At 34.6% G+C, this 10093-nt stretch overlaps 1 long non-coding RNA gene across 2 annotated transcripts in view; it reads left to right on the top strand.

Annotated features, from left to right (window-relative positions):
- Positions 1-10093, top strand: part of LOC106882780 (uncharacterized) — a 397572-nt gene that overhangs the window by 21585 nt on the left and 365894 nt on the right. The gene's annotated exons all lie outside the window — the stretch shown is intronic.

Below are 10093 nucleotides of genomic sequence, written 5' to 3'. Positions count from 1 at the left end.
ATATATATGTGTATATATATATATATACATACATATATATATGTATATATATATACATACATATATATATGTATATATATATATATATGTATACATACATATATATATGTATATATATATATATATGTATACATACATATATATATGTATATACATATATATATATGTATATACATATATATATATATATGTATATACATATGTATACATATCTGCATATAAACGTATGTATACACACTCACTCACACACACACATAAACACACACATACACAAACACACACACACACATACACACACACACACACACACACACACACACAAGCTGTGTTTGTGATTTCCCCCTTGAGCATCGAGTGTCTTACTTATTGAGCATAGAAATATTTTGAAGCCATATTAATGCTATTAGCTAAAAAAGAATTCCTTTGGCCAGCTTTAGAAATATTTTTGCATATATTTTTTCGATTCCTTTATAGTCGTTCTTCTATAATTTAGCTCTGGTTAAATACTCTCTTACGTGTCAGAAAGAAAAAAAAAGTGTCAATAAAAAAAATTGCATCCTTACAAGTAAAGATTTTCTCTAACTGTTAAAGAGGAATCTTGTCACATCAACGTACGTTTTCAAAGTTCTTAAGGGTTATAGATATACATACATACACATAGCTATGTGTTTATATAATATCTATCTATCTATCTATCTATCTATATATCTATAATTCACGCACATGCATATACATTTATACACGTGTACATATTTACAAAACACACACACACACACATACACACATATATATATACAACCATGCATACAAACACACACACACAAACAATATATATATATATATATATACCTAAATTGATACATACACATATATATTTGTGTACGAAGCGTGACGGTTTCTTTCTGTGTGTGTGTGTGTGTGTGTGTGTGTGTGTGTGTGTGTACTTTTATAAAACATTGAATAATCTATACTGAATTTTCGCCTATACATGACTAATCACCTAACATTATTTCTATCATAGGGGCAATGTCCGAAATTTGGTGTGATTGGCTTAATCGATTACAGTAGCACCAGTGTTGTGTTAGTATTTATTTTATCGACTCCAAAAGGATGAAAGGCAAAATCGTCCTCGGCGGAATTCGAACTCGGAATATAAAGCATTTTGTTCAGTGTGCTAACGATTCTGCCAGGTCTCCACCTTCGCTCATTAGAGAATATGCAATAAGTTTAATTTTTTTACCCTTATTAGGAATTCTGGTTGTAGATGGGGTATGTCCGAACGGTTAAGAAATTCGCTTCACCACCACTGCATCCCGGGTTCAACTCCTCAGCATGATATCATAGGCAAGTGCCATCCTTTATAGTACTGGATTGATCCGTATGTTGTGTGTGAAACTGGGTTGTGGAAACTACATAGAATCCCATCGAGTGAATTGTACTTGCTGCGCAAAAGATACAGCTTTTTCAACCACGGTGTCATTCTTCTACTTTAAGGATTCACGTATCTGTATTTTTATATGTGTGTATGTATGTATGTATGTATATACATACATACATATATGCCAAGCTACCATTGCTACCATGTTCCAGAACTTATATTCTATAAGGGATGTTTTTCTGTTTTATTTACAAAAAACATTTGTAGTATATAAGAGGAATAGTATAAGTTAATTTAAATGAAATATTTCAGTCAGAAAAATATAATATAGCTTACAAACAAATGCAATAAATTAACCTATAAATACAATAATAAGAGAAAAGAATTACAGTTAAATAATGTTTTCTAGTTGAGGCACAAAGCCAGCAACTTTGACGGAAGGGGTTGCTTAGTTGACCACATCGACCCTAGTATATGACTAGCGTTTAATTTTCTCCCAATGCAATAATGACAGTTCTATGCATGAGATGGTGTTGCTTTTACACATACAAATAATCGTAAGTTTGTTCGATCAGAGCCAAGCTGGATTTAAACAACTTTAAGACTTAACCTGTCGAAAGCACTTGTCCTGAGTTTGTCCTAAAATTTAATGCTTGTTTTCAGAATTCTAGTTATCACTTGGTTCATATGTTTTAGGTATTTAACACTTTTCTTTCATAAGTCCCAAGTTACTCAAGTGGTTGACAAAAATTAGGGCATTTGTATCGAATAAGATGCATGGGCGCCAGGGAAATATGTCATGTGCATCGCATGTGATACTGAAGAGAGACAAATGGTTAAACTGAGCTTATCAGCGGTAATTGCAGCACTTAGCGAACCGCAGTACGTTATATTATCTCTTGTTAATTACCACGCTGAGGTTTACGAGTCCAAAATAAACTGGTGACCTTTCATACTATGTCATTATTTCTAAGATGGTCATATAACAACTAAGGTGGAATTAAGAAAGGCGGCAAAAACAAAAAAAAAAAATTAAAGCAAAAATACATAACAAAAGTATTAAAAAACAACAACAATAACAACCACAATAGCAGCGAAATAACAATACCTCTCAATAGAATTTGGCACATAAATATTATTGCCAGACTGTTGACCTTTGGAATAAGACCAGAAATTCTTGCCACGAATGCCAGCCTTCTCTCCAGCTGCCACATTATGGTTCATGTTTATTTGGCACACTTCACAAGCAGCAGGTCACCTCTCTCTCTCTCTCGTCTCTTTTCCTCATAATTTGGACTTTTCAGCTGATGACCCGGCTACTATTTTTTGTTTTTCATCATTTCACTCCTCTGTATTTTGACGATGCCTTATATAATACACAGACAGACAGACACACACACACACACACACACACACACGCACACACACACATACACACACACACACACACACACACACACACACACACACACACACACACACACACACACACACACACACACACACACACACACACACACACACACAAACACACACATTCATACTTACATATGTGTGTATGTATGTACATCTCTCTCTCTCACTGTCTATCTACATGCATACATGTATATTTATGCATCTGTATATGCATCTATCTGTCTCTGTCTGTCTGTCTGTCTGTCTGTCTGTCTGTCTGTCTGTCTCTCTCTCTCTCTCTCTCTCTATCTATCTATCTATCTATATGTATATATATATAGATATATGTATATATATATGTAATATATAGCACACACCTATACATACTCGCACGCACACTCACAAACTCATTGATGCACACACACACACACACACACACACACACACACACACACACACACACACACACACACACATATCAATGTCCTTAAATCTTTTCGCGTATTTAAACTTGGCACAGCTTTCCCAGCAATGCTAAAACTATGCATATGAACAAAATAACTTTTTAAATTATTATAGCGCATAGTACAGGAATACAATTTAAAATTTTTCTGTATAGTATATAATATTATCACAAACTCCATCCGTTGAGCTGTGGCCAGATTCTGTGCAGGTATACGTAGATTTTTAAAATCAATTTTAATAAACTTATTTATTAGTAAAAGCTTTGAATTCTTGTGAGGAAAATTATTATTTTTTTCTATATTCTCATTTAGTATTTGTTCTGCAAGTTTTTGGATGTGAACTCGTGTGTTGAAAGAGATTTTGTTGTATCTCGGGAGGGCCATTATACCAATAATAAACACACACGTTGCTCCAGTGACACTTCTATATTATTCAAATGGTTACTATTTGCTGCAGTTGACCTGGAGTAGAGAGGATATGTCATTGAAGAGGTAGTGGACGTCTACGAAAGGACTTTAAAAAATACAAATTATTGATTGATTAACCGAATGATTAATGAAATAATCAATGAGTTAGTCCGTTAAATAGTCAACCAATTGACGAATAACAATGAAGTTTGTTTTTATTATTACTTTCGTATTAAGGCAGTGAAATGGCAGAATCGTTAGCACGCTGGACGAAATGCTTAGCAGTATTTCGCCCGTCGCTACGTTCCGAGTTCAAATTCCGCCGAGGTCGACTTCGCCTTTCATCCTTTCGGGGTCGATAAATTAAGTACCAGTTGCGTACTGCCCCCCCCCCCACTAAATTTCAGGTCTTGTGCCTATAGTAGAAAGGGTTATTACTCTTATAATAATATTTTCTTGCTCTTAAAGGCGGCGAGCTAGTAGAACAATTAGCACGCCGGATAAAATGCTTAGCAACATTTCGTCCGTCTTTCCGATCTGAGTTCAAATCCCGTCGAGGTCGAGTTTGCCTTTCATCTTTTCAGTGTAGATAAAATAAGTACTGGTTAAATACCGGGGTTGATGTAATCGACTTCCCCCCTCCCTGAAATTACTGGCTTTATGTCAACATTTGAAAGTAGTATCATCTCGGTGTTTAGCTCCTAGCATGGCCTGACATGCCTGATCTTGACATCCAGGCCACATTCCTAGCACCCTCAACTCCAACTAAGCACCACAGAGAGATACCTCTTTCTGAAGCAAATTCAAAGCAACTGTATTTTATAAATAAAACTTAACCGAATGAATCCATTATTTTGTTGTTTTTATATGAATCGTTACCCCATTATAGCCTGACTTTTCTTAAACGCACCCTTGGACCTTTCCACCGACCCCAGGAGGACAATACCGCCCACTTTGGTAACCACTGGTGTAGACTGTTAAACCATTAGCTACCAGTGATCTCATATGAAATCACTTAAAAATTACAAATTTCGTAATTATCTAACCTTTTTGCTATATCTACTAGGTATATTTCTCTGATATTCAAATGAAGTTTGCTAATTTTTCACCCAATATCTCGCTTATTTCTATTTAAAATGTTATTTTGAAATGTTATTTTGATCATTCCAGCGTGTTTCTAAGGCTGTTTTACGCTAGAAATCAAAGTCTCATAAAAAAATTCCAGTTAATAGAATTATGGGAGGTAATGGGTTAAGCAACGGTCTAATCCTTTTGCCAATCTGCTGCCTTAAATATTGGATAAAGTTTAAAAATAAAGTTGGCTAAGATATGTTTCTCTTGACATTTTAACATTTAAAATGATATTTATAAAAACTTCTCTTTGGCATAAGTCCTTACCTTTCATCTCGTTGCCATTTGACCCCGGGTCTGTTGTCTGGCACCTTCAGTACACAAGCATGTGAAACATAGAAAATATGGAAGTTCATATATTCTTTTATTCTCTTATTCTTTTACTTGTGTCAGTCATTTGACTGCAGCCATGCTGGAGCACCACCTTGAAGTTGTTTTTTTAATCGAACATTTCGACCTCAGTACTTATTTTTAAAGCCTAGTAATTATTCTATCGGTCTCTTTACCGAACCTCTAAGTTACGTGGAAGTAAACACACCAACACCGATTGCTAAGCGATGATGGGGGTGGGATAAAGACAAACACAAACACACATACACATAGACATGTATATATATATATATATATATATATACGACGGGATTCCTTCAGTTTCCGTCTACCAAATCCACTCACAAGGCTTTGGTCGGCCTCTGAGGCTATAGTAGAAGACACTTGCCTAAGGTGATACGCAGTGGGACTGAATCCGAAACCATGTGCTTGGGAAGCAAGCTTTGTATCCGGCTCTAGATGTATCGAAACAATTGTGATTAATAATAAATTCTCGTATATTCCATCTTCAGTCTTTCATTTGCCATATCTATCTATCTATCTATCTATCTATCTATCTATCTATCTATCTATCTATCTATCTATCTATCTATCTATCTATCTATCTATTTATCTATCTGTCTACTTTAAAAATACATATATCACAGGGAAGCAACGGCTCTATACATTTGTAAACATGTTTGCAAAATTTGTGCCCTTTCGTTCTTTAACCCTAGGGGAGCTGTGATCGAGCTGTGTTTCAGGCGTTCCCAATTCTCGTCATTTTGTGGTGTAATTAGAGATAAATACTCTTGCTATCTGGATACTAGTCTGAGTTGAGTCTCCATCGTTGGTTCGTGGGTAAAATCTTAGAAGAAGTTAAGTGAAAAGTCCATCCATTTCAGGCTGTAGTTATATTAATCTCCCGTCGACGGATCTTGATCTTAAGGCCACTTTGCTTAGCTGTATGATCGACATCCTCATATCGTCCTGTTAATAAATACACAACGTAGTGTAGCTAATACATATTATCTATGCTCCAAAGGACAACGCGATTTAGCCGTGTTAAATACGTTAAATACTAAACGAAATCACAAGATTTCTTTATCTTTCATTTTCTAGTTATCTCGTACTGTCATACTTACCTTAATAGACATTTCCAATAATTGCAAGGTTATGTAAATTAGGCAAGCCCGTTTAGCTCTGTCCGCGTGCGCGTATGCTGTTAACTACTATCATCTACTCTTTCCCCTGCGACTTGGAATGAGTGATGGGCCTTTACTTAAGCTTCAGCAAAAGCAGAACTCAGAAACTGAGATTGACTTCTCATTCCAGCAACAGAGATAAGAACCTATGCAATAAACACAATATCTTATCTTTGATAACAAGACTAAATGTAAGCGTACTTTAAAACTCTGTCCATTCCTAAGTTTATCTCTAATTTCTAATTACCTCATTGTTGTAAATCTATTGCTATTTGATAAGTATTTGACGTTGTTAAAACTTCCACTATCACACTAATTAGATAAACCAATTCAGATTTAGTCGGATATGCATTCATTATAGATAACCATAAGCCGCTATTCGATCCTTGATCAGAAAAGCATTCGAGATTTCTGATGAAGCTTTATTAAATGCTGAAACTAGTCAGATTGATCTTTATTTCCTGCGTCAGAGAAAAAGAAAAGCAATATTAGATTCAAGCTCTGTGCTTCACTGAGGATTAAATCGTGCTTAATATAAAGAAAACGGAGTTGGAATGTTGTCTAACACATACATATACACGCGCAGACGTATTTGAAGCAATTTTAGATAGATTTACGAACATGGCATTTTTTAAAAACAGAAACCGAACCGTTTAGTATCAAATCTATCAAACATCGATCAGTTCATTGCATATCCAAATAAAGTCAATTTCGGTTCATTTGCATAGGATATTTTTTCCTGGTTTTGAGTAAGAAATTGGGGTAAATGTAGCATAAAATTGAACATTTATTTGATTAGATATCAATAAAGTGATTCTGAAAGCTTCCGTTTTCACGAGAATTTAAAATGTCTGTCGTCAGTACTTTATGTTTACAAACAACCAATGTTTAACAAGTCGAATGTATTCAAATTAGCCTTATTATTTCAGTGAGCTAAAGACAGTTGTAGTTTGTAGTTCAGAGTCTTGGTCACTTATATTTATATAACGAAACTCTTCAATTAATAAATCTTCATTATTGGATAATATTTGTAAAATGTAGTTTTCAATAAGGCAGGGAATGAACTCAATTTTCCTTATCGATTACATTAACATTTGATTAACATGTTTGACTTTTTTCTTTATTTGCATTACCCTTGCTGTTAGCCTGACTTGTTAAAGTGTCAGACAAAATTAATTGTGGTATCTCCTTCGGAACTTTACGTTCGGAGATCAAATCTCACTGATGTCAACTTTGTCTTTCATTCCACAGAGGACGATAAAATAAAACAGGAGTCTGCTAATCGTGTCGATTTGATCGACTAACAAGCTTCCGAGGAAAGTTTCAACGCTACTACCTATATACCTTACATACTCGTGCATAAGTTTCACTCCTAATTTAGCATTAAATCTTAGTGCAAAACTGTTTCCCTTCATAGTTTTAATATTGCTCTGTGTAGAACTGAAAAGAATTGAAGTCACGCTTCAGTTCTTTCCAGTTAAAATATAATATAAAATAAGTTTAACCTAATGTGCATTTATTAAACATAACTATAAGCCGCTATTCGATCCTTGACCAGAAATGCACAAGTGATCTCTGATGAAACTTTAGATACTAAAACGAGTAAAATTGATCCTTATTTCCTGCTCCAGAGAGAGAGAAACAAGCTTAGATTTAAAATCTGTGCTTCACAGCAAGGCTTACGTTGTGCTTATTAAAAAGAAACCTCTTATTTAGAATGAATATCTTAGTTTTAGCTTTGCCGTGTGTATAAGTCGTATCCCAGATTTCTCAGTTAAAATATTGTATAAAATAGCGTAACTTATACACGAATAAAGGTGGTATTGAAAACAATTATCTTTAAACAAGACAAAGCGTGCGAATGTCATTGTCAGGACGGATGAATGTGACTAAACTTGGCAAAGGTCAAAGAATATTTAAGAATTGAGAAGTGAATAAACAAATAAAGTCGTTTAGAGATTAAGACTGAAGAATATCATACTGATACATATCAGCAATAGTTTGGTAGATTGGTTAGAACACAAGTAAATTATGTGTACACAAATTGTACTGCAAGTAGAAAAACTTGAAGATCGTTTATTTTTGTAATATTTAATAGTTCTTATTTGTGTAAAGTAGTTACAATACGCTACACACATGAGAGAGAAAATTATGATTCAAAAAAATGAACCGATAAATCGAATAAAAATATTTAAATTCAGATCAGATCTGAAAAGAAGGAATTTGGAAAGTAATTGAGGTGGAAATGAAATGAATACAAAAGTAAATATAAAAACGTTTTTGTAAATTTAAGTTATATAGTAATGTTCTAAATATGTGTTTTTATTTTATTATATCTTATTTTGTAAAGGCGGTGAGTTGGCAGAAACGTTAGCACGCCGGGCGAAATGCTACGTGCTATTTCGTCTGTCTTTACGTTCTGAGTTCAAATTCCACCGAGGTCGACTTATCTTTTCGGGGCCGATAAATTAAGCACCAGTTGCGTACTGGGGTCGACTTAATCGAGTAGCCCTCTCCCCCAAAATTTTGGGCCTAGAGTAGAAAAGAATGCATTATTTTGTAAAAATGGCTTTTGTTTCATTGTAGAGCATGGTGTATAAATTTATTGATTTCAGAATGCTGTCCTTTTTATATATTCAGCGTATTATAAAACATATAAATTCGACGGGTAGTTATTTCAAACGCTACCTATTACACAAACGGGTTCAACAGATGCAAAATATGCTTTGTAGAGAAAGGAAAGAAGCTTAACTGCTCGGTTAGTCGACTTGATCTACAGTCCAGTTTAACAATTCTTTCCTTTTGATGCCTTCGTGAAGTCTATAATATTGCAAGCTTTCGTAATATATTTTTTGTCCGAGGCTATAAAAAATTCAGTCTTGTAAAATATGCAACTGCACGCACGTGTGTGTGTGTGTGTGTGTGTGTGTGTGTGTGTGTGTGTGTGTGTGTGTGTGTGTGTGTGTGTGTGTGTGTGTGTGAGTTAATGCTCTCTGTATCTGAAGAAGCCATAAAAACAGTTGCTCATAAGTTCGTTAGCAGAATGCTTATCTACGAGCTGGAAATATCAGAAACATCATCCAGAATACAGAACACCCCAAATTCTCAAAAGAGTCAGATGTCATTATATGCAACTGAATAGGATGAAATAAAATCGTTGATGGGCTTATGTTGTTCGTATACTTATGTTGTTCGTATGCTTTTCTGTAAAATTATCCTTTGGAACATAAGACTTTAGAATTGTTCCCCTTAAATTTCATAAACCCAAACACTCATAAGTCCGAGTCTTAACTCGGTTATCATGGTGTATTATTGACTGGGATTATATCGTGCACCTCTTAGCTACATGCCAGTCCTTTGCAGGGTTAACACCCCAGCTAATACTGGAAGTCATTTACAGGTGAGAGGACTGGAGCAATGTGAAATGGGATGTCTTGCTCAGCCACTTGCACGTTAATCTCACGAAGAAGCTGTTCCATTGATCGGATCAACTGTAACCCTAGTCGTCGTAAGCGACGGAGTGACAGTTTCTTTCTTTTACTAAACGACTGATAATCCGCTTGTGCATATTTATAGATAAATTTACGTTTATTATATAAAAAAATCATTTAGCCATATATGGGAAATTATGTAACGCATGTTCTTTTGTCACTCTTCTACTAACACACATATATACATACGTATATGCATATATATATATGTATGTATATATATATATATATATATATGTATACATAAATATATACACATATACATGCTTACACATACATACACATACATACATGCACATATATATATATATA

This window comes from Octopus bimaculoides, chromosome 18 (genome assembly GCF_001194135.2).
Source record: "Octopus bimaculoides isolate UCB-OBI-ISO-001 chromosome 18, ASM119413v2, whole genome shotgun sequence".
Classification (NCBI taxonomy): Eukaryota; Metazoa; Mollusca; class Cephalopoda; order Octopoda; family Octopodidae; genus Octopus; species Octopus bimaculoides.
This window is presented reverse-complemented; position numbering and strand designations above follow the sequence as displayed.